Here is a 25205-nt window from a genome sequence, read left to right as displayed (position 1 = left end):
CTCATTTTTAGTGAATTATTGGTCAAGAACTATATACCTAGGGTTTACACCGCATCTCCAGCTGTTATATTTGACCAGTCTAGTAATGATAAAATTAAGCATTGATAGCTGAACATTCTTGAATCAAAACAACTGGGGATTTTGTTGTTGTTGTTGTTTTTGTTTGGTTTTTTTTGGTTGCTGTCAATCTCCTTCTCCTCCCTCAGCAGTTACAACTTGTATTTACCTGCGTCCCCATTATGAGTTATATTCCACTAAGACTGTAAACAGAACCTCTGCTCCACTGTCCATCTTAGTGCTCATCTGGCTAAGTCCTCATCTCTAACATTCATTTCTAGAGATCACAGGACTAAGGTAAGAAAACTTAAAATGAATGAAAATGCTCCAATTGACAATAAATGAAGAAGACGTGGGCTCAGAGTCAGAGAATTTCCTTGAATTGATCTAAATTTATACAGTTGGAAGGCTTTTAAAAGTGCCATCCTACTCAACCTTCTAAAAGTATAATTTTTCTTTTTAATAGAAAATTCACATTTGATTGAAGAGATGGAACATAGCAATTTCAGTTTAATGTTTCCCAGAGAAGCTTGTCATTCACTGGATTATATGCTTAATATTAAATTCAAAACACAGATTTTAGATAATTTATTTTCAGTAAAGAAGATGAATTTATATTCAACTCAAAGAACAAACTAATAATGACAACTTTTCTTTTGAAGCACACTTTAAGGTATTATTCAATAAACATTTATTGAACACTTTTGGTGTGCAAAAGACTACCTTGAGAACTTAAAGAATATACAAATATATTTATGATATGGTTTCTTTCTTCAACATGCTTACAGCCTGAAAAGAGAGATAAACACATAAATATTGTGGTTTTTATTGTGGCAAATGTCAAAGGAAACATGAAAAAAATACCATTAGAAATTTGGAGAAGGATGCGATTTTTCTGAATGATAATTTGAGGAGCATATTGGAGGAACTGGCAATTGGCTAATTTTTTTAAAATAAAATGACTACAGGTAGAGGTGAAGGGGTGGGGTTGGAGTCATAGGAAAAGGAGGCATTGGAAAAGCAAGGAAAAACAAGGAAAATCCCATAGCGCATGTTCATGAACTAGCAAGAAAGACAGTTTGAAAATGTAATACCCAAATGGGGAAAGTATACAAATGAGGCTTAAAACATCAGATCATGGAGAATTTTGAACGCTAGGAGTTATTGAAGGTGTTTTAGAAAGACAATGGCATTATTAGAGCTATGCTTCCTCAGGATAAGTCTGGAGTTAGAATGTTTAATCGAACACAGAGGCAAATAAAATAGACTACTGAGATGGTTCAGGAGAACAAGGGTCTTAATTATCAAGATCTTCAGGTCCTACATGCATAACATCTCCTAATGCTGTATATTGACTGGGCATCTGCCTTGTCTCTGAATACCATGCTCTGCCTGCCTGGCTGGATTTTTTCCCATGATTTACTGCTGCATCTGTTCCTCTGAGCATAGTGTTCAGTGAAAAGTCAAAGTCCCAACTCTGCTAGATCTTTGTCTTTCTGCAGCAGTTAACAGAGCCATTGCTGGCAATGTCTCAAAAGATTAGAGACAGAAGTGTAGGCAATGCCTATATAAAAGGGGAAAAACTAGTGGAGAGGTCCAACAGCCAGTGAAGGAGGCAGAGAAAGAGTGCTCCCAAATGTAAGAACAAACCTAGATAGTACAATGCAATGGAATGTATAAGTCATTGTTGCAAGAACCACATATGCTGAAACCATTTATTTCTGCAAAAATGAATAAAAAAGACTATGGTATTTGGGAATCACCATGTCTTGTAATGCCACATTTGTACTAATAGTTATACTGCAGGGCAAATATTCCCCAAAAGCATGGATTGGGGTCTTACTCCCAACCTATCATAGTACCTGTCACAGGACAGTAGCCAAATAATTGTTTCGTAGATAAGTTAATGAATTTAAAAATGGCTAGTCACTCAACATCATCTTTAAAAGAAAATATTTTTAATTTTGAAGTGAGGGAGGAGGGTAAAGAGTGAGTGGTAAGGAATTAGAAGTAATCAATGCATGCTGAAATGTTCTGAAAGGAAATAGTGAGATAAACTAACAGCACAAGAAGTTAGCAGATGTTTTTGGTTTTGTTAATGGCAGTTGATGTTGCTGTTGTTTCCCTTAGCCTTTGATTGATTGATTGATTGATTGATTGATTGATTGAGACAGTCTCTCTCTGTCGCCAGGCTTATGGAGTGCAGTGGTGCCATTTTGGCTCAATGCAATTTCCACCCCCTGGGTTCAAGCAATTCCCCTGCCTCAGCCTCCCAAGTAGCTTGTACCACCACGCTCAGCTAATTTTTTGTACTTTAGTAGAGGGTTTCACCATGTTGGACAGAATGGTCTCGATCTCCTGACCTCGTGATCCACCTGCCTCGGCCTCCCAAATTTCTGAGATTACAGGTGTGAGCCATCACACCCAGCCCTAGTCTTTTAAGTGTGAAGGAGATTTGGGCCCTTGTATAGTTTGTGAATAAAGAACAATGATGAGAGAGAGAAGGAGAGAAATGGAAAAAAAAAAAAAACTGTTTATGGAAAAAAGCAGCCAGAAAAGATCACAGGACATGGGATAAAAAGAACAAGTCCTCAAAAGTGATACTTCTTATTCAAAGAGAGGAAAAAGGAGAAATGCTGTTATGTGAGAATCAATAGATCATTTTGGAACATAAATCTTGAGCTAGATCAGAGAAATTCTGAGCTGAAGAATTTTCTTGGCCTTAACCTCTCATGAAAGGAGAGAGAGATTGTGCAAATTGAAGTTTTGTGATTAAGAAGAGTAGAAAGGTTAGGAATAGCAGTCTTGAAAATACATTTAAGAGACATAATACAAAGTTATTAGTTCCGATGGCCCCAGGTGAGGGCAGATGGCTGTGTGAATTGTAGGAGACTCAATCAGTTTGGTTTATGGCTCCCTCTAGCCAGAAGCTCAGGGATTTGTAGGACAGGTACAAGCAAAGGTCACAGAATGAAGGACTTCAGATTACCAGTGAAAGAAACCTTGTTGCCAATAAGCAAGAGACAGCATTTCTCATAAATTATTTTTCATAATTAGTTGTTTAATGGCTATCTCTCCCACTTGAGTGTAAGCCCTGTCAGGGCAGGGTACAGTGCCCAACCCAATCACATAGTTGGCCCTCAATAAGTAGCTGTCGACATATCAAAGAAAGAAAGGGAATGAGAGAGGAAAGAAGGCAGAAAGAGATTAAATGAGGGTAGTAGGACTTTACAGCTTTTGTTAAGAACCAGTGATTATGTTGTCATTAAGAATATGTGAAACAATATTCACCTTTATCAAAGTAAACACCCACTACACATTTACAGTGCCAAATAATGTGCTGTGAACTGTTTTCCAATCTCTCACTTACTTATAAGAGAATGTTAAAAACATGTTGGTTGTATATTAACTAGAGCAAAGTCATAAAAGGCAGTGAATACAGTGTTCATGTAGTTTTTATTCTTAAGAAAAAGTGAAGTTCATTTCTGACAGCAATATCAGATTAATCAAGAAGTCTGTTAGTGAAATTGATAAGAAAAATGGCACAATTTGCTATCATTATCAAGGATATGTTCAAAAATAAACCTATCTCACCAGCTCTTTGAGAAATGTGTGATAGCAACTACAGCAACCTCAAGCATTAGATAAAATGTATTTCTGCCTATCAAATATGTTCTCAAATAATTATTCAGAGGAAACGGGTGTTAGTTATTTAAATTATGGACCATCCTACATAAAGAGTCAGTTTAGTGAGTACATAGTCTGATTAAAAAAAAAAATCCCCTTTAGCCAAATTTGTGAAATAAAAGGGAAACTTAAAAATAATCAGAAGTTATATCAATGTTCAAAGCTTAGCAGGCCAGAAGGGGTTCTGGTTAATAGCAAAGTGGTGTAGAAATAATTATGACCATAGTATCAGGAACATTACAGGAGGAATTCAGAGTTTCACTGAGTGCCTGAATTTTCCAAGATTAACATCTTCCAGAATTTTCTGATGGCCAAATGTTGTTTCTTCTGCTCTATCCCCTAGTCATAGGCCCTCCCTGGCACGATTTATGGCATGCACAACTCTAATCAGTAGCTTTCAGCTATCTTCTCCACAATTTGATATTAAATAGATGCAAGAGAAATAGTGCAAACAATTAGTGGTGACTTAGAAAAAACACCAACAGGCTCAATCTTACCCAATTCCTAGATTAAAGATTATGGAAACAATCTTGACCTCCCTCATCTTCTCAGCCCTCCTGCCCACCACGCCTTATTCCATTCTCACCAGAATTAAAATGTGGCTGCTCTGCCCAACACTCTAATCGCAGTCTAAGTTGGGAGAGGGTTAACAAAAGGCTGACCCGTGAGTGCCCGTCATGCTGTTTAAGTCACATTTCTGCATGCCTAACAGATAACTCATTCTGATAACACTTTTCTGCTCCTGAGCTCCCCAACCCAAGGTCTCTCTTTGTGACTTCCTTAATAACATTTATTCTAATAAATTCCTGGGATCCTAGCTTCCCTGGAAAGCCCATTGTCCTGCCTTTGTATTTCCAAGATAGCTTTAAAGAGTGTGATGATCTGACCCAAACCCAGCCCAGTGCTTTATGTATTGCCTACCAAAACTGCCAACACTTCAGACAACAGGCACATAGCAGCTACCTAATAAATATTAGTTGAATTGAATTGAAATATGACCTGCCCTAGTTCTCCAGCACCAATGCCAACCATGTGCCTGAAGAGTGTCTGAGGACTGCCACCTCCAACCCACACACTCTGCTGTTCCTTGTTTGTATTACTGCAGCTTGGCTGCCAATCAGGCTGTCATCCAGTGAGGATGACCTAGTGTCAGGTCTTCATGCATCCACTGCCATGTCCTACTTTAGGCAATAGGCAGGTCTGGTCAACAAGGACAATCTACTCTGGGTCCAATGCCTTTTACATTTGTCTTACTATTGACAAGGAACCTATTTTGAACTTGATTTCCTAAAACAACTCAAATTTTATCTGACACTCCTTAAACAGCTAAGTACTGAGTGTTTTCGCGTATTACATACGGAACTTATTTTCTCTAGTGTGATACAGTCTCATAAAAATGTATACTACAATGCACATGACTTATATATTGGTATTGGCTTATATTCTGTCATCTTCTAGAATTATCTAGTCAAAATGTGACAGGATATACCAGGACATTCTGAAATTTTATCAAGTCGACAAAGGATAATTATAGCCAACACTGAAAAAAAGGATGCTTAAAGAAATATGCAGTGACTGACCCTCGTGTCAAGTAAAACTTTAAGCAAGAAAACATATGTGATAATGGTAGCTACCCATCTAGAGAATTGAGTAAGTGTCAGAAATGCTTTTATTATTTTACAATGTAAAAACTTTTAAGACATAATTATTATCACATGTTTCTATATGCATAAGACTTAGTTTCAACTCATGCTTTCATCTTCTTTGTCAAGAAGCACAATCTTAGGCTTGGAAAGGTCAGAAGAAATAATGATAAGATAGACCCAAAACCCAAGAACAATATAGAGATTCTAAGGGTGGCTCTAAAATAACTTAAGTCTCATGATCTGAACAAAATCACAGAACAATTTGGGGTGGGGGAAGAGTTCTCAGAAACAAATGTTTGAGAAGCCAGAAAAAATAGAGAATGGGCCATTGTGGTGTACATTTCCAAAGAGGAGAGACAAATTCCTCAAATCATAAACCAGAAGATTTGATGTTCATTTTGGGCAGGATTCTTGACTGGATTATTAAAATCTTGCCTTTTAATACATGAAAAGAAAGTAGGGATAATAAGAAATAAATCAACTGAGATGAAACTAATTGTTGGTAGAGTTACTAAGTTGGCAAGAAAAAATGATCTAAATATGGCATATCATGATTGCAGCAAGATGTTGGACAGAGTCTCTTAAAATATTTCACTTTGTATTCAGGGAAGAGAATTATAAATTGGATAAGGGGAGTTAGTTGACTTTAAAATGGGTTGAATAACTTTGGTGAAGAAGTCAGTGTCAACCTAAAGGGATTTCCAAGAGCATCTTTCGTATCCTATGCAATGTTTCTACTTGTGGTTTGAGAAAGGTTTCTCAATTCTGAAAGTGCCAAAGCTGAGACAGATAGCAAATACCCATGTGATGGAAACAGGCCATAAAGGATCTCAAATGGCTTAAATAATGAGCCAAGTCAAATAAAAATTAAACATCAAAAAATAGGGCCTTTCCCATGGGTTGAAAGAACCAGAGCATTATTACAAAAGAGAGGGAAAGAAATATTAGAGAATGGGGAACAAAAAACAGGGGATTTTAGAGAAAGGATAGTGTATAATTTTTCTAGGGATGCCATAACAAAGTACCAAAAATTAGGTAGCTTAAAACAATGGAAATTTTATATTTCATAGTTCTAAGGGCCAGAGGTTCAAAATCAAGTTACTAGCAATGCTGTGCTCTCTCTGGCAGCTGTCCCTTCCTTGCCTGTTGTAGCTTGTTTGCCAGCAATACCTGGCATTCCTTGGAGTGTAGATGCACCACTGTAGTCACAGGGTTATCGTCTCCCTGTGGGTTTACACCACCTTCCCTCTGTGCATGTCTGTCACTACGTTCTAATTTCCCCTTTTCATAAGAACCTCAGTCATATTGGATTAGGGCCCACCCTAATGACCTCATTTTATTTGAGCACCTCTGTAAAGGTGACCTGTTTCCAAGGTCACATTCTGAGGTACTAGGGGTTAGAACTTCAGCAAATCTCTTTGGAAGGACACAATTCAGCCCGCAACAAACAGCTTGGTGTGGATTAACAGTAATCTGCCAATCATGAAAGGCACAATTGCATAGATCAGGAGGAAAGGGACAGCTCAGCCTCACTGGACAGAAAACACCTGGGGAACGGCAGTCAGTTCTGGGCCTTTGACAGACACATACAAGGGAAAGCAATCAGCAGGAGGAGGGAACTTAAAACCAAATGATTGGAGCATGGTTTGGAGGAAATGGGAATGTTTAGCCTGAGGAAGAACAGTCATGGGGGAAATGAAAGCTGCCTTCAAATACACAATCAGCTGGCTGAAAGTAGAACAAGAGTTGTTTTTTATGGCTCTGAGGTCAGAATTATATTACTAAAAGAAATGGATTCAACTGGATGAAAAGAAGATTCTAAAAGGTAGTGTGTCCAGAGGCAGTTGGGATGTCATGGGAAATACTGAATTCTCTATCTTTGGATGTCTTCAAGCAAAGGCTTAACACAGAGAGAGGAATCAAAGCACTGGAAATTAGCTTGGATCATGAATCTTCTGACCTTGATATTCAAGAATTCTATAAAGAAGATTTTCATTTAAGTAAAGAATGTTAATGTCCAGACAAAATAACACATGATATCTTATAAGGAAATGGAATGTACTAACCAAAATTTGGAATTCTTTTTTATTAAAGACAATGTGGAGGAAAGAAAAATGAGAGGAATCGCATATTTTAACTCCACAAATAAAAAATAGACGGTCTAAGTAAACATAAAATATACTCAGTAAGAATATAGAAAAACCACAGAATCAAATAAAGGAAAGTGAAAGCCTTAACCAAGTCACAGGAATTTTAAAACAAAAGTAGTGTTTCAACTTTTATAGAAGAAATATGAGACATGAAATCTAGAACAAGAAATAGAAAATTCAATAAGTACCAACATTTTTCCCCCAATACCCAGGAGCATAGAGGAAACGGAAAGCACAGATACTAATCTGGTAAAGTGAACTGATTGCTCTGAAGGAGGTTTGGAGAGAAGAAGAGATCCAATGAAGATGTCCAATAGAAGGAGGTCATATGGGCAGGGGAAAGGGCACCAGCTTTGAAATAGGTCAGGAGACCAGCTGGGCTTGGCTCGGCCACCAAACAGCTGTACAAAGTTTTACAAAACACTTTTCTGCTTCTATCTGATCTGTTTTAAAAAAAAAAATCAGATGATATTTTAACAATTTCATCCAGATGCAAAATTGTGACACTGATGAATATCCCTACGTAGGGAATGAAAAAATATTTTGACAGTATAAAGGCATAGGAATGTTCAACTTTAAAAGACAACAAGCAAGACAAAGTCAATGAAGCTGCTTAACAGACTGAAACCAAAAGCAACTGATTCAAATATAATAATAGTTACCGTAAATGAGGAAGTGCAAATATCTCTGCCAAATATCATAAGCCAAATGTACATATACAAAGATTTTTTTACTTTCATGCAAAATAAAAACGAAGTCAGTAATCAGCCTATTAATTACAACATGTAAAATGTGAGCTTTATATTGTGAATGAAATTATGAGTACCATGTAAGCAGTTATTCAAGACTATTTCTATAAGCCCACTCGCACTCAAGACATTGCTTGGAATGATCCAAGATGTAATATATCCCTAAGCTTGAGGCTACTTGCTTGGCTTGCAAGTCCAAATAATGTCACCTTCTAGGGAATGTGATTTAGGATTAAGTTCTCAAGTACTTTTTCTACAATAGCAATTTCATTAAAATTCTCTACCATATTCATTTCAATACACATTTAATGACTACTATAAGTGGCCACAAATGATTTTTAAATCTAAAGAAAGATAAATAAACTAGAATGTATTAATATTACAGAATAATATATACAATAAGCCATGAAGATTTAACATACAGAAAAAAAAAATCAAAGAGGCAGTAGTGACTGAGTGAAATTTTAAAGGGTAAGTAGGGGTTCATTCAACACACACACACAAAATGGACGAACATTCCAAGGAGAATCTTCACTGGCAGGGAAGCAAGAAATAAAATTGAAGATTTGATAAACTACAATGCATTAAATAGTTCTGCAACAAAGTACCAGGAGTAGAGAATAGCAAGAGGTGAAGCAAGAAAAAGACAGTTAGCTCTCCAAGGGCTTTCTGGGCCATCTGGGGAGCAAAGGCTTTTTCTTATTGGTAATAAAAATGCACAGAGAGATTTTGAGCATTTAAGTAATAGTCTCAGCTGGCATTTCAGGAAGATGATTCCAGCTGTCAAGTGGAGGGAGAATGTGAGCTAGAGAAGAAGTGAGGAATAGTGAAGGGAAGGAAGTGGGAAGGACCTGAATTAAAGCCATGACCAAGCAGAGCAATCACCTTGAAAGTGGAACCGGTGGGATTTTGGTAACCAATGAGATGTTTCAGACCTGTGGTAGATCCAGTCTCAGAGAGGGACCACAGAAGGGAAAACAGGTTTAGGGGCCTAGATTGGACCGTTATTGTATTTGGAATGCCCAGAAAACCTGTACACCCACCTCTATATCATCTTCTTCCTTTCTAACTCCTGCACATTTGAAAAGCCTATTTTTAGAGAATAAGAAGTCTAATATTGGGGTTTTTTAATTGAAGGTTTCTTTAAGAAAATAAAATGAAATTATGTTTTCCCCCATTGTAAAAATCAAGCACCACAAAATGCTCCTTAAAAAACTACAGTTTCCTCAAATAATACCTACTCTAAATGCTATAAAAGATATTATCCAATCAGAGAGACCAGTTAATCAAATTTTTATCAATAGAAAGTAACTGTATATATCATACTCGGATACCAACGTTCAAAAGAATGGGAACGCAAAAGATACACTTCACACGAAACCTATTACAACCCTATCTTCCAGGATTCAAAGACTCTTACCATGGATGTGCTCTTATGCACCTCACTCAAAACTGCACGTACATGTGGAATTGCACTTGCCTTTGCTGGATGCTAAGTAGACCATCCTGCTTTGTGTAATGGTCTGCACTTAGTTTGAACAGAGGAATCTCAGGGGGTGACAGCATATTTAAAAGGGCAGGGAACAGTGAGCCAAGTTTGCATTCCCCCTTGGCAACATAGGGCCAGACTCATAGGAATTTGGTCAAGACAGAAAGTGAAGTTTAACTGATATTTGACATGGTATAGTTGAGAAGGCCAGGGTTGCTACAGTGTATGTCAACAAGCCCAATGAGAAAAACAGACGGTGCAAGGAGTATTTCCAAGACTCATACATTGGCAGGCTGACAGACGCTAACACATTTGGGTAGTAATAGCCCATCCAAGGTTTTCTTGCATAATTAATGTATTTGGTAGTCTTGAGAAAAAACTTTTTCCATAAAGAACTTGCTTTGAAGGCAGACCTTCCCTGCCAGCTCTCCTGAGAGACTCGTTTTTTTCTAGCTCTCACTATCTCTGACTCATCTCTCAAGTTTAAGGGAAAACATTCTTGGATGAGGAGGGGGAAGTGGGGGTTGCAACAAAATATTTGAGTGTCTCCAAATGTCTCCTATAATTAGAGCATCACATGACTTTGCTAAAGCTCAGATTTGCAAACCCTAGCTCTGGGCTTCATCCCGGAGAGGAAGAGAATAGGTGAGTTGTAGGGGCAGCCTGCAGCTGAGAGAAAGTACTTCAAATGAGCTATCAATGGTCCCTGAGGTCAGAAAACATTGTTATCCTCGAGACAAAGTAGTAATTTATGCTTCAGAGTAGAGAAAAAGTTGTGGGCAATGTAGAGTGAGGAGTCAGGAATGAGATGAGAAGGGAAAGATGATCTCAACACTTTAGGAAATGACTAGAAAATACCAAACAAGCTTGGGTGGCCTTCCTAAGCCCCTGCAAAAATAACTCCCACTAAATTGGCTGACAATAGAAACAAATAACGTCCAAAAGAACAAGCTTTTATTGGTTTGGACTCTTGGGTGAAAAGCATTTGGTGGAAACAAATCGACTCTGATTCTGCAGCGATAAAATATCATAATCTTTGACCTTTTGCAATTCATCATTTTTTCTTTTAAATTTTAGATTATTTATTTAATTATTTAGAGACAGAGTCTTGCTCTGTCACCTAGGCTGGAACTCAGTGGCACAATCATACCTCACTGCTTACTCACCACCATGCCTGGCTGCTTTGTTGTTGTTGAGACAGGGTCTTGCTACATTGCCCATGCTGGTCTCAAACTCCTGGCCTCAAGCAATCTTCCTACCTTAGCCTCCCAAAATGCTGTGATTTTACATACATGAGCCACTGCACCTGGCCAATTATTTTAATCTTTCGAATTCTTTCCAACTCCTCAACACCTCAATATTAAGTTGATCAAAGCTTAAGATGGGTGGGATGGTAATTATTTTCTCTAGTTTATTAAATATGACCCCAACATCTCACCCACAATCCTAACAGAGGATTCTACTTCATACCACTGAGCAGTAAGATGTTCCTGGGATGCTGGTTCAATTTGTCAGTATCGTCAGCTGAGAATGAGTCTCTTCACCAAAGGTCAGAGAGAATTCAAGCAGTCTCTGCCAGGTGAAATGACAGAAGACGGGCTAATAACAATGCAATATGCCTTGGTGCTGACAAAGAAGCCTGCCTCTGCCTCTGCAGACCCCACCACCAGGGTTGATGCAACTTCAACATTGGATAAATTATATAGAAGAAAAATAAATAGCTTCTCCTTTGGGTCTGAGATTTTTCAGATTTTTCCTGTAAAAACATTTTACTGTTCTATAAACAGTCTCCTATGGCCCTGGTTTTATTTTAATTACATATATCCATCTTTATTTTTTTCTTCTACCAAACCTGGGCAGTACACTATTGCACATTTAAAAGAAACCACATTTTTGGAATGAAACACCCTGAAATAGCATCTCCATGTTTCTTTGGACTGATATTCACAGCTTCCACATACATGAGTTTAGAATTACTCTTGGCCATTGGGCAGCTTTGAGGAGGTTGGGAGCAGAGCCCATCTTTCTTCTGCAGGTCTCATAGGTTTTTGACCTACTTATTGCCCTTGCGTGAGACCAGGTGCCAGGAAAATTTTCTTGGAGTTCTGATCTACTTCCCATCAAAACACAAAAGATTCTTACATTACATTTGTAAGTCATAAGAAGATTCACATTGGAGGCCAAGATTCCAATTATGAAATGAAAAGCTCTCTCAAATTTGATTTTACATATGAAAACTTTATACATACACATATATATGCACACACATACATATAAGGATGTAATGATTTTAACTCCTCAAAGGCAACTATAAGAAATGTTTGACGAATGGATTATTATTATGTAATCAGAAGATTCTCTCAGAGTAACAGCTACTGAATGGAGCAGTATTTGTACAGAAAAGGCTTTCAGTGATAGACCCTTAGTGGGACAAAATCCTGGAGAACACATCACAGAGGGTTGCGGTAGTCAACTATGAGGACCCCTATGAAACACAGCACCAGTGGTATAGGTTAGAGTAAGCTTTTACATTCCCAAATGACTTTGGAAGAATGTACAACTTTGAGCTGTGATATTGTTGTACTTCTGGAAAGATGCCACTTCTAAGTGATAGCCGTGGCCCTCCCACAGGAGACAGCCTGTGTCTCCCAGACCACCACAATTATGCCTCGCCTCTCCTGGACTCTGCCCATAGCATAGGTCAAGATGCCACTACCCGCTTACAGCACTCTCTCCTTTAGTGTCCCAAGGGAATGTTCAATACCACATATGTGAATTTTGGTGAAATGCACTAGAAAAAAAAAAAAAGCAGCATGATTCAGAAATAGTAAAGCAATAAAGCCCAATGCATAGTCAGTATTTTACAGGGGTTCCATACATATGAATATTTCAGAGAATAATTAATTTATTTAAGTATCAAAATGCTTTTAAATGTGATGAATTTGATGAAATAGAATCTAAAGTACTATTATACTCTTTATTGCTTTCCCAATTCCTAAGTTTAACTTCACCATTATTAATAAATTGGCATTATTATTTTCAACTGTTAAGAACACAATCTAGAGCTGTGTTCACTTCCTACTAATCTCTTTGCCCTATCCTTACTCCAGTTCAGCCAAAATTAACCATTCCACAGTCCCCTTTACATTCCTCACTCTTGGCACTAGCAGCCCTTATTCAGGCATATTTGTTGATTGAATCTCTCTGGTTCTCATTTCTAAAAACCAAACTCTTCCCGTCTTTCCTGGACCAGCTGCATTAGGAGGACTCCTATGAATCCCTTCTCTATTCAGCCTCTGAAAATAACATTTCCCTAAATAGATGCTAATTTTTTAAATTTTTCATATTGACATTTATCACTCTTATTGATTGTTACTTATTAATGTGAGTATAAGTTATTTAGTGCTGTAGCTATATTTTATATACTCTAACTTACTCAATTGTCCCTTAAAACAGTGTCTGGCAAAAACAGATAATTTTATAAAAATACATTTAACATATTTATAGAATGAATTTATAATTAGGGTCCTGGCTAGCCAAAACTAAAATTTGAGACAGCTGACAGGTGAACCTAAGTGAAACTCAACCTACTCCTAGCCCAAACTCCTTCATTTCTATGCTGCAATCATTGGCCTAACTAAGGGTAAAAGTCTCCTTGAAAAAAATGCTCCAACCATGTCCACAATTGGAATTTATGCCTTACTTCTGGTAAGTGAGGCATAAATGAATAGTAGATGAATAAACTAAGTTGGGTGACAAATCAGGCCTAATCTGCCTTAATTCTGGTGCATTTTCATAGAGCACATCACTGTATCTTAGAGTGTCCTTTACTCCTCAGCCTCAGGAGTAAGGACATAGGTGATTGGAAAGATCAGCAGGGAGCTGAATTCTGGGGCCTCAGAGAGACGATGGCCACTGTGTCCACTCAGCTGTCAGCTGCAACAACATCCTTACTCCTCAGGCTTCAGCTCAGGGGAAGATTAAAAAAAAAAAAAAAAAAAAAAAAACTTGTGGAAAAGGATTTTTAGCATGGTAAAAACAAGGACAGGAATGCTGGAGCATCTCAGGCTCACTGCATTCCTAGACCGGCACCAGGAACTAGAAATGATCCACACAGATCATGAACTCACAGAGGACACCTCGCAGTGAGTCCTGGAAACATATGAATGGGATTCTCAAGGGAATGGAGTTCCTACATGAAAAAAAAAGTGGCTGCCATTAGCTCATAAATTTGGTTGTTTTGTTCAATCTGTCATCATTTTGTCCAAGAGTAGATGTGGAACCATTTGGGAAATGAATGAATGAATAATCATACTTAGTAAAACTGAATTCTTAGAAAATAGTTTTTTTTTTTTCCCATGGAAGATGTCAAATGTTTTAGTAAAGTTTAACAGAAAGATATGTAAAATTAGAGAATATCAGAACTATGGAGCTTAGTAAGTAACCAATCTAAATACCTTGCTTTGCTGGTGAGAGAACTTTCCAGTCCTATGGCTAGTCGTCAACCAATGGCATCAGGATCAGTAACAAGACCTACCGACTCCCCTTAGTGTAGCTTTCTCTGTATGTACCAGAACAGACATTCCCTAAAGCATGATGTGAAAATCAGTTTCACTTAGAGTCAAACTGGAGCCATGAGATACACGCATACTGAAGGAAATCGGGTTCTGAGCCCCAATGGCCAACTCAAGCCGATCAGCCTTAATGGCTCCTACTAATGGACAAGTCAAATATTTTCCATTCCCACTAAAAGAAAGTTAGAACTACATAGAATCTCAAAACATTTGATCTTTTCTTTAATAGAAGCCACAGCAAAAAACATGCTGCCCTTAAATAATCACATCTCAGAGAAAAATGAGTTTGAATTACATGAACTCTGAGAGGCTTTTATTTCTAGGATTTTTTTTTTAATTAAGGGGAAAAATAAAAAACAGAAAAGGAAATCTGTGGATAGCAATAGCAAAAGGATAAATTTATCTGGAAATTTTCACTTGGCAGCCGAAATTCTGCTTGGAAATCAGAATATATATTTTTTTAATGACAAAGGAAACTTAGTTGTAGCGACCTTCAGTCTTTCATCCATCCAATAAATATGTATTAAGGGCCAACATCCTTCCAGGAACTGTGCTAGAGATGGAAAAAAATCACAAGAACCTAATGGAGCTAAGCCCAGGCATATGGAGGCGGACAGCGTGGAGGGTTTCTCTGAGTTGCTGAGTCTTTAGGGACAACAGTTGTTAACTACGTGAAGCCTGAGATGAAGGGTATTGCAGACAAGAGGCAAAAGAGAGGACATTGTTCCAGGAACAGAAAGAAGCCCAGTGAGCTTGGAGCACTGAGTGTGGGAAAGAGGTGAGGTGACAAAGGAGGCTGGAGGGTAGAGGAAAGACCACCTTGGGACTTTGAGCTGTGTCCAAGGGTAAAGACTTATCAGCAATATCAAGAAATTATTATATGATCTGATTTGTATTTTCAAAATAATCAACATTAAATGGCTCTTAGGCTAAGCACGTAAGATGCTCGGTTAAACTTAGAGATACTGTTTTACACCTATCAGATTGGCAAAAAGCAAAAAGTTTGAGAGGGGTGAAGAAACAGGCATTTTCACACATTTCTGGCAGAAGTAATGTCATTTTGGCAATATATATTAAAATTACAAACACATATACCTTTCACCTAGCAGTCCCAATTCTCAAGCTCTGTCTTGCAGTTATGTGCACACTCATGTACAGTGACATGTGTACAACTTTATTCATTTCAGCATTGTTTCTAGTAGCAAAATATCGGAAACATTAAATACCCACTAAAAGCAGGTTGGCTACATTTTGTCAGCACAGTATGATGCACTTGCACTTAAAAAACAAAAAAGAACCATATATGGAAAGGTCACCAAGAGACAACACATATTTTTAAAGTACAAAACAATGTGTACAGCATGGTATCTTTATGTAAAAGGGGAAGACATATTAATAAACTTTACTGGACATGTATATAATATTTCTGGGATAACACACACACATGAAATCCTCACCATCATTGTCTGTGTGGAGAGAAACTGAGTGGCTAGGAGATAGGGGTGCAGGGATCTTTCTGGTGGACGCCATCTTTTGCAATCTTTGCCCAAAGTGTTTCTAGGAGTGATGTAAGCAGAGCCAAGGCAGAGTGGGTTGAGGACCGGACTGATTAGGAAGTGATGGCCATGAGACCACTTTCAGGAAGTCTGGTTGTGGAAAGGGAGAGCAATTGGGCAGGGCTTAGGGTGAGCTGAAGGAACAATATCAGACTGAGAAAAGTCTCTTTTCGGCTGAGAAACAGACACAAAATTATTTATAAATACAGACACAGAGAGAAACAAATGTGAACAATATAGGATGAAGAAGGCAATACTGAAATAAAGAAAGGGAGGAAATGGAAATACTACGAACTTCCAAACAAGGTTTAAAACTGCAAGTCCAAGGATTATAGCTTTCCTTTTTTCTTTCCTTTTTATCTGCCCTCCATTGGCTTTAGAATCGTGGTTTGTACCAAGTAGGACTCACGAAATGTTTTTTAACCCCTTCATATCATGCTGCCTGAGTTCATGCTTTGGGGTATCTCCTTCATTTGTTACCATATGGCAAATCCAAAAAGATACGCTATAGAAGACAGTGCATGCCTGAATCAAGGCAAGATCCAAGTGGTATACAACTACCCGGATAGTGGATGCAAGAATTCTACAAGCCTTACAGCCCTCACTGTCCCTAGAGGGGCAGAGAATGTCAGTCCTCCCTGTTCCTCCTTGACCTCTTCAGACTGCCCTGTCTTGAGTCTTTGGCTGCTGGTGAATCCTCCACCAAGGGCAGTGCTTCCAGCAGGTCCAGACCCATACTCAGTATACAGGACTATACAGTATACAGGACTGAGTGTGGGTCTGGACCTGCTGGAAGCATAGCCCTTAGCAGGACATAGCCCCACTGCCTAAGTTTCCGGTGCTTTTTATGACCCAGCATAGAAATTCCTGTCTAAGTTTTCAGTGTTTTCTATGCCCCGCCATTCCAACCCTCTTTCTGGCATTTTCTAAGTGAAAAATTTGTCTCACACTCCCCCTAGTGACAGCCTCAGGAAACCTTTCCATGGCCTAAAGCACAGCTCATTGACAAAAAGAGCCAGCCCTGAATGCTGCTGATTGTAAGAATGGGCACCTCATTTCCCCACTCCCCACCTGACACATAGGCTGCTGCTGTTTCCTGTGATTAGAAAGAAATATTCGGCAAACCAAATATCTAGAAATTAACAGACTGAAGGGAATGAGTGTCTGTCACAGCGTAAACAAGCTTTTCCTTGTTTTGTGAGAAGAAAGTGTTAGAAGCAGGAAGACTCTATACATAAAAAAGGAGAAAGGGAGAATGTGGAATATGCTAGATCCATCCCAGTCTGCACTAGTGATCCCAAAGTCAAGGCAGTGAAATCACTGCCACACTTAGAGGCTCAACTTGAGAAGACAGAAATCTCAAGGTTTAGTGAACTAAGAAAGGGAGGAAATGAAAAAATTTCCTGTGGAAATTTCCTCCCTTTCTTAGTCTGCAATACCCTACATCCCAGTACCTGTGGAACAGGCAGCTGAAGGATGCCAGATTGGCAGCCAGTAAATGTTTGAAGGGCTGAAATGTGGAAGATTAAACTTCCTTTGTTTAGAGCAACTCAAAATCAGTGGTTCTGAACCATCTGAGTGTTTAGAGCAACTCAAAATCGGTGGTTCTGAACCATCTGAGAGTCAGTTTGAGAACTGACGAATCTATGGCCTTTCTCTACAGAAAAATGTACTTTCTTATTACATGGAGAGTCACAGGAAAAAGAAACATTAATGGCTAAGAAACATAAAAAGAGATGCTCAATTTCCCTTAGAAATTCAGGCCAAAGTAACAGGGATCTATCATTTTTTAATCTGTCAATTTGGAAAAGATTCAAAAATTTAACAATACAAAGTACATTTGACCCTTGAACAACATGGGTTGAAACTGTGCAGGTCCACTTATAAGTGAATTTTCTTCTGCCTCTGCCACCCCTAAAATAGCAGGACCAACCTCTTCTCTTCCTCAGCCTACTCACCATGAAGATGATGAGGATGAAGGCCTTTATGATGATCCACTTCTTAATGAATTGTTACTATATTTTAACTTGATTTTCTTAATAACATTTTCTTTACTCTGGCTTACCTTAAAGAATATAGTATATATGGGTCAGGCACAGTGGCTCATGCCTGTAATCCCAGCACTTTGGGAGGCCGAGGTGGGTGGATCACGAGGTCAGGAGATTGAGACCATCCTGGCTAACACGGTGAAACCCCGTCTCTACTAAAAATACAAAAAAAAAGTAGCTGGGTGTGGTGGCGGGCGCCTGTAGTCCCAGCTACTCGGGGGGCTGAGGCAGGAGAATGGCATGAACCCGGGAGTTGGAGCTTGCAGTGAGCCAAGATCACGCCACTGCACTCCAGACTGGATGACAGAGCGAGACTCCATCTCAAAAAAAAAAAAAAAAAAAAAGAATATAGTATATAATACATATAATATACAAAATTTGTGTTAATTGACTATGTTATCAGTAAGGCTTCTGGTCAACAATATTAGTAAAGTTTTGGGGGAGTCAAAAAGTTATAGGTGGATTTTCAACTGCATGTCGGTCAGCACCCCTAATCTCTGGATTGTTCAAGGACCAACTCTATTGTCACGAGTGTGGAAAAACAGGTATGCTTATGCTATTGATGCATTATAAACCAGTGCCATCTTTTCAGAGAACGCTCCATACGTTAAGATCTCCTCCATGCCATAGCTTTAGTTCATCTCTAGGCCTATGGTTCTCCAATGTAAATCAACCATCTAACTCAGATCCCTTTTTAATATTTAAACATAAATAAGCAACTGTCAGCTTGACATCTTTACCTGACTGTCTCAAAACTTCTGAAAATCCATCCATGTTCAAGAGAGAACTCAAAGCTCTCACAAAGCTGGTCTCCTGATAGCATTCCATGGTGGTACGTAGCAACTCCATCCATCTAGTTGTGGTAGTTGGAAATCTCAGCACCTCTTGGGCATTTCACTCTATTTTTCCCTACTTCCCATGTCGCTGCGCCATTTAAGCAATCACTTCTCATCTGGGTGACTGTAATAATCTCCTAGCTTGTGTCCTAACACTCACTCTACTCCTCTGATGGCTATCCTCATCGCAGTCAGAGTGACCTTTTCAAAACTCAAATCTAAGTTTACCAATCCGTCTGCTTAAAGTCCTGTCATTGCTTTTAAGATAAAGACAAAAATCCTAAACACAATCTGCTGACCCCACACAGTCTCATTTCTAACTACCTTCCCAGGCTCCTGTACCCGCTTCTTTTCTTCATTCTCACACCGTAGCACTCTAGCTTCTCTCTCTTACTTTGAGGTTTGTTTGTTTGTTTTTCTGCTACAGGGCTTTTTATATGTTTCTTTTGCCTGAAATGATCTCCCTCTCTTCATCTAGTTAAGTCTTACTCAGGACATAATCTCAATTCCCTGGAGAAGGCTCCTATCACCCCAATTCAGCTCTATGTTCTTTTCTTACTTGTATATGAAATCATGGAACTATGTCTTTTTCTTCATGGCACTTGCAGCAATTTGTAATGATGCTTAATCTATGTGATTATTTTAGTTCTATCTTTTATATTACCAAACCATAATCTTCATGTCAGCAGAGACCTTCTCTTTTCCAGTATATGCTACTTATCTTGAAATAGTGAGAGATGGACCCTGTGTATGTATGTGTTTGCGTGCATGTGTGTGTGCCGGAAAATGCCCAAAAGTGTTAACAGTGGTTATCTCTAGGTGATGCATGTTTAACTTTTTCTGTTTTCTGCATTTTGTATATGTTATGCAATAGGTCTGCATTTATTTATAACCAGACAAAATCAATAATTGTACTATTAAAAGCCTTAATTAACTGAATTTCAAAGGAAATGCTTGCCAGCTACCTATACCAAAAATGAGTGGACCACAAAGGATTGCCAGAAAAAGTAAGAAAAATTAACATCATGAAAGAGAGTGTCTAAGATAAAATAACTAGCTATGGAGTAAACAACAGGACAGAAGAGGTTTTTTAAAATCTCAATTAGTATCCTCAGAGACATTTGAGGAATATCATTTTTATAACTGGTATGAAAAAGAAGGCAATCAGAAAACAAGATATTTATGTAGTGAAAAATATATTTGAGGCCAGGCATGGTGATTCACACCTGTAATCCCAGCACTTTGGTTGGCCAAGGCAGGCAGGTCACCTGAGGTCAGGAGTTCAAGACCAGCCTGGCCAACATGGTAAAATTCCATCTCTACTGAAAAAAATAAATAAATAAATACAAAAATTAGCCAGACATGGTGGTGCTGGCCTGTAATCCTAACTACCTGGGAGCCTGAGACAGGAGAATTGCTTGAATCTGGGAGGCGGAGGGCAATGAGATCACACTGCTGCACTCCAGCCTAGGCAACGAAGCAAGACTCTGTCTCAAAAATGAAAATAAAAATAGATTTGCATAAAGGCAGTGAAAAAGCTGCATAATAAAGTCTATAAATCTGAAGTTAGTGAGCAGAAAGAGAAATAAAGGCAATCTCCCCAAACAGAGAAAATTTAAAGAAATGGGAAATATGAAGATAAGTTTTAAAACATAGAAAACAGTCCAGGTGATCTAACCTATGTCCAAAAAGGGTTTAAGAAAGATGTTGTAGGAATTATATAGAAGAATGGTTGGGGGAGAAAAAGAAGGAGAGAAACAGAGAGGAAAGAAGGAAGGAAGGAGAAACAATATAATAGAAATATAAATCTTGGCAATGTAAAAACACTACAATAAGTAAAATCAGGTCAAGGGAAGTGAGAAGTGTAAGTACACTAAAACTTTCATTTTTGTGGAGAGTTAATAAATGCTGTGAATCTATAAATCAAAACACAGTCCTTCAACTATCAGAAAAAGCTGAAAATAATAATATAACCAACACATTTAGGAAATTAAGAAAGAAAAATAGAATTGTTTAAATTTATTTTAATCCCTCATCTTACAAATCACTGGGTTAATGCATATGGTCTAAAGTTCATAAATCGGGAACTTAAAATTATAATGTCAATTCCAGAAGAAGTAAAGGACAATGGGACTACTTCTGGGGAACAGGACTAACTTAAGAGGAAGTAGTAAGGAAGAGCTCTTTACTTCTAATTTTATACATTTCAGTATCTTGTAATTTATCTGTCCATATGTATATATGCATTATTTCAAAATGTTTTTTAAAAGTTAAAGTAATTTGAGAGTCTATGAATGCTGTCTTTGAGTCCAGCAATGCCTCTAAAAGATTACATAGTGAAACACTTGGTGAAGTCTAGCTCCTTTCAGAACTGACTTTACCAAGTGCTAACATTAATGTGCTAGCTTTTACCAAATATTGCTTTGAAAAACCATAAAAGATATTTTCTTGTTTACTGTAAAACCTGTTGAGGACATCATTTATGACATGAATCATCATTCACTGTATAGTGGTCCTTGAGTAAATCTCTTCATGTCAGTGCAAAATGAAGCTTGCTTCTGCTCAAGGATTGTTTTGCTCTCTCCTTGGTTATGTTCACCTTTTTATCCAAGAGTGAAACTTGAAGCCCTACCCCAGGGTATTAGCCTGTCCTCACACCGCTGGTAAAGACATACCTGGGACTGGGTAATTTATAAAGAAAAAGAGGTTTAATGGACTTACAGTGCCATGTGGCTGGGGAGGCCTCACAATCATGGTGGAAGGCAAAAGGCATATCTTACATGGCGGCAGGTGAGAGAGAATCAGGGAGCCAATCAAAAAAGGAAACCCCTTACAAAACCATCACATCTCGTGAGACTTATTCACTACCATAACAGTATGAGGGAAACTGTCCCCATGATTCAATTATCTCACACTGGGTCCCACCCACAACATATAGGAATTATGGGATGAGATTTGGGTGGGGACACAGCCAAACCATATCACCCAGCAATTGTGTCATTTAATATGAGGAGCATAGTTGTATTTTCTTCCCCTTGGTCCTGGTTTTCTATTAACACTTTATCATTTACTTTTGTTCCCTGTAATATAAACGTGTAAAAAAAAATCTGTAAATTGAAGTGGGAAATAAACAAGTGAATTTTGTTACATAGTTAAATACATTATTTATGATCATTAATAAAACACGTAATCCCTCTATGTTCTCAAGTTGTCAAATCTTACCCAACAATTCATTTTCCCATTACTTCTGAGACTGTACTGGCTAAATTTAGATGCAGTTACATAAAATACAGAGCAAAATATCCTCAACATTTCTTGAACTGGGCAAAATTCCAAGCAGACATGCAAAAGAAAAGCTTGAATATGATAAATATAAATGCCAAATATAAAGAAAATATTGCCAATAGCTACAGCAGTTCAAAGATGGGAATGGGTTGCCTTGTCCCCAGGAATTTGCCCTCTTATGGGACTTTAGACTGCTTTCTGAAGGAGGCAGGGAGACAGAACACATGTTAGGTACCCCTCACTAGCAAATACTACCACAGTGTCCCTGTCTCATGTCATTTCAGTGTTTGGAAATATCACAGGATTCTATTGCAAATGTTCGGGGTGGTAGACCCAATGTCTAACTCTCTCCCTTACCCTTTCCATCTCCCCTATTTGAAGGTAAGCATGAGTCTTACTGGCTGTTTGCTCTGTCAGTCTCAGTTGTCATGGCAGAATATCTACTCTGTCTGTCATGGTTTATTTTTTCATCTTCATCAATTATATGGATTAGTAAGAAGATTTCTGCAAAGGACAAATAATGCTAAATTAGCAGCCCTATATGTAACTACCAAGAAGTTATGTACAACATTAATATTGGCACATGGTTCTGCTTGGACTCACCTCAATGTCTGATTCGGCTGCAGATCAGAGATATTATACTGATTCTAGCTGTTTTGCAAGCAAGTTGTGGTAGTCATCTAATACTTATGACCCCTGGTACAATTTGCAACCCTCAGTCTTCGTGACTTGCTTAATTATATGCAGTACCCATTCTTCTTTATCTCCTATTTCAAAGGTTATACTTAAACAGACATGGTTACTCAGCATTACAGACCAGAATTGTTTCAAATGAATTGGGAAAGACTCAGGAAAGAAATTCCAGAGGAAGACTTCAATCTTTTTAAGAGTCATGCAGAGTAATGTCATATAAGGTCATGGAACAGAGAGTCACTAGACCACATAGGACTTTAATTCTCTGAGAACGGAAACTGTAATGACTCATTCAGACCAAAGGGGGCTGCAGTGCCCAATATCCACACAATTCACTCAGAGTGTGAATCACAACTTATCCTGGGGTGGAGAAGCCGAAGAGGGCAGAGAAGAGTCCTGAGTTGGGGTTGAAGTGTGGGAAGGAAACTGAGAACTGAACAACATATAAACTGCACCACCAAATCCAGACACATCTAGACCTGTGTTCAGAAAAAATAACACCATCTGTAAAATGTTATCCTTCTCCATGGTTTTGCTATTTTTTCATGTTTCCTTAGTTCTATGGAGAACTTTCGTATTAAATAAAAAACCTCAAAAATTATAGATGCTCCATAAATGATAAATTACGAAGTGATTCTCCACTTTAACAAAAAGATATTTAGCTCCACAAAAGAAAAGGTCGTAGCATTTTAAAAATGAGTACATCCCTTTATACACCTACCTATATTATGATATTATTATGATATATCGTTTTGTATTAACCAGGGTCCCAAGAGGAAGCACTATGCTAAATTTATTATACCAAATCTCTGTAGCCCAACATTAATTGGTCGTTAACTAAAGTCTTTACCTAGAATATACTCGATGCTGTGCTAGATGCTGAGAAACATTCAGAAGTATAAGATATTTCTATCCTAAAGTAGGTTAAAGTTCTCTTAAAGTTGTGTTAGAAAGATGAGAGATGCATATGAAGTCATAACAAGCACTAAAACCAGAATTTGTTCTAAATGTTAGAGTGCATTCTTCAAGAGCTTTAGGAGACTACAGAAGCCATGAAGCCCAAATCAGTATGGGAAAACTTGAAAAATAGAAAAACTAGGAAAAATAGAAAGTGAAGAAGCAGAACCAGACACTTTCCCCAGATAGGGAGAAGAAATTGAATGTATGCAAATTGGAAATAGGTATAGAAGCGAACAAGATCGTCTGCAGACTGAAAAAGTCACCTTCAGAATACAAGGTAGATCCTCCACACTTTGGCTCTTTTTAAACAATGGACCTATTTTAGATTCTAAATCGACCGAAGCAATTTGAGATGGCAATCCCTTCCACCTCTACTCACTCACATAGACCAACAGTTCTGAAGACTGAAGATATATGATGAAGATCAGAATTTAGAAAGAAGTTAACTGATAGCAACTGGTAGTAAACAAGACTTCAGCTATTGACAAGACAGATGCAAAAACAGTCTCACTTTTTGCCAATTACATTATCTCCCTTTTTTCCACTAGCAACCAAATCAACCTTGATGGCAGTTTGTAGCAAGTGTCTTGGTGACAGTTCACAAAGATTAACATTAGAGCTGTGACTGTGTGTGGGCTGAAGAGACACTAGGTTTCAAAATCCATAAAATTGTTTTTTCATTACTTGCAACATAATCTAGTGCTTGTCTGTGTTTGTCCCAGCCAAATACGATTCCCTACTAGCTGAAGTGAGTTCTCATTGACCAACGAATTGTAAAAATTACATCATCAAAGCTGTTCCATTAAAAAACCCTCTGATTTTTTTTGGCCTCAGTGCTCTAGGTAAAAGAGTAAAGAGAACATTTTGACCTGGAAATAAGAATATAAAAGCCAAGCTGACATGCAGACAAATGGCAGGGTGACAATGTCACCTAATCACTTCTGTCTCTGGTGCTCCTTCCCCCTTCCAACCCTCACTCATACACCTGTTATTTTAAAGTGGTCCTGCCATTGCCAATAAACGCAAGGATAACCGATGACTAGGGGGTTGCTTTGTGGAAATCCCAGTTACTGACCTCACTGAAAGGGCTGGGAGGGAATATCATCTTAAAGGAGCATTCATCCTAAAAGGATTTAGTTCGCCCTAAAACAAAATCATGTGTGACTCATTAGTGTGAAGTTCAACCTCCAGCTTCCTTTCGGAAGCAGGTGTGGTCAAATCGGAAGCTGGTTAGGACTAAGCACCCAAATAGGATAAGGATTTTAATATTTTATGTAGCAAGGCAAGATCTAGAATATTAATAAATCCTTCAGCTTTTCTTTAAATTCAGAATCTCTACTCTTTTTTATGTCTGTAGTCTTCTACCTGGCTATACAAAAGAATCACCTGGAAAGGTTTCTTAAAATACTGGCACCTGCACCCACTCCAAACCAATTAAATCAGGATCTCTGAGGGTGAGGCCCAGGCACTGTTAG

At 38.2% G+C, this 25205-nt stretch overlaps 1 long non-coding RNA gene across 1 annotated transcript in view; it reads left to right on the top strand.

Annotated features, from left to right (window-relative positions):
• Positions 1-277: 277 nt before the first annotated feature.
• LOC105495704 (uncharacterized) overlaps positions 278-25205 on the top strand; it is a 45509-nt gene continuing 20581 nt past the window's right edge. Inside the window, exons 1-2 of the long non-coding RNA XR_011623097.1 lie at positions 278-354; positions 5203-5394. This is a non-coding gene — a long non-coding RNA (uncharacterized lncRNA). The remainder of the gene's footprint in view (positions 355-5202; positions 5395-25205) is intronic.

This window comes from Macaca nemestrina, chromosome 5 (genome assembly GCF_043159975.1).
Source record: "Macaca nemestrina isolate mMacNem1 chromosome 5, mMacNem.hap1, whole genome shotgun sequence".
Taxonomy (NCBI): domain Eukaryota; kingdom Metazoa; phylum Chordata; class Mammalia; order Primates; family Cercopithecidae; genus Macaca; species Macaca nemestrina.
Note: the sequence above shows the minus strand (reverse complement) of the source record. Positions and strands in the feature narration are given on the sequence as shown.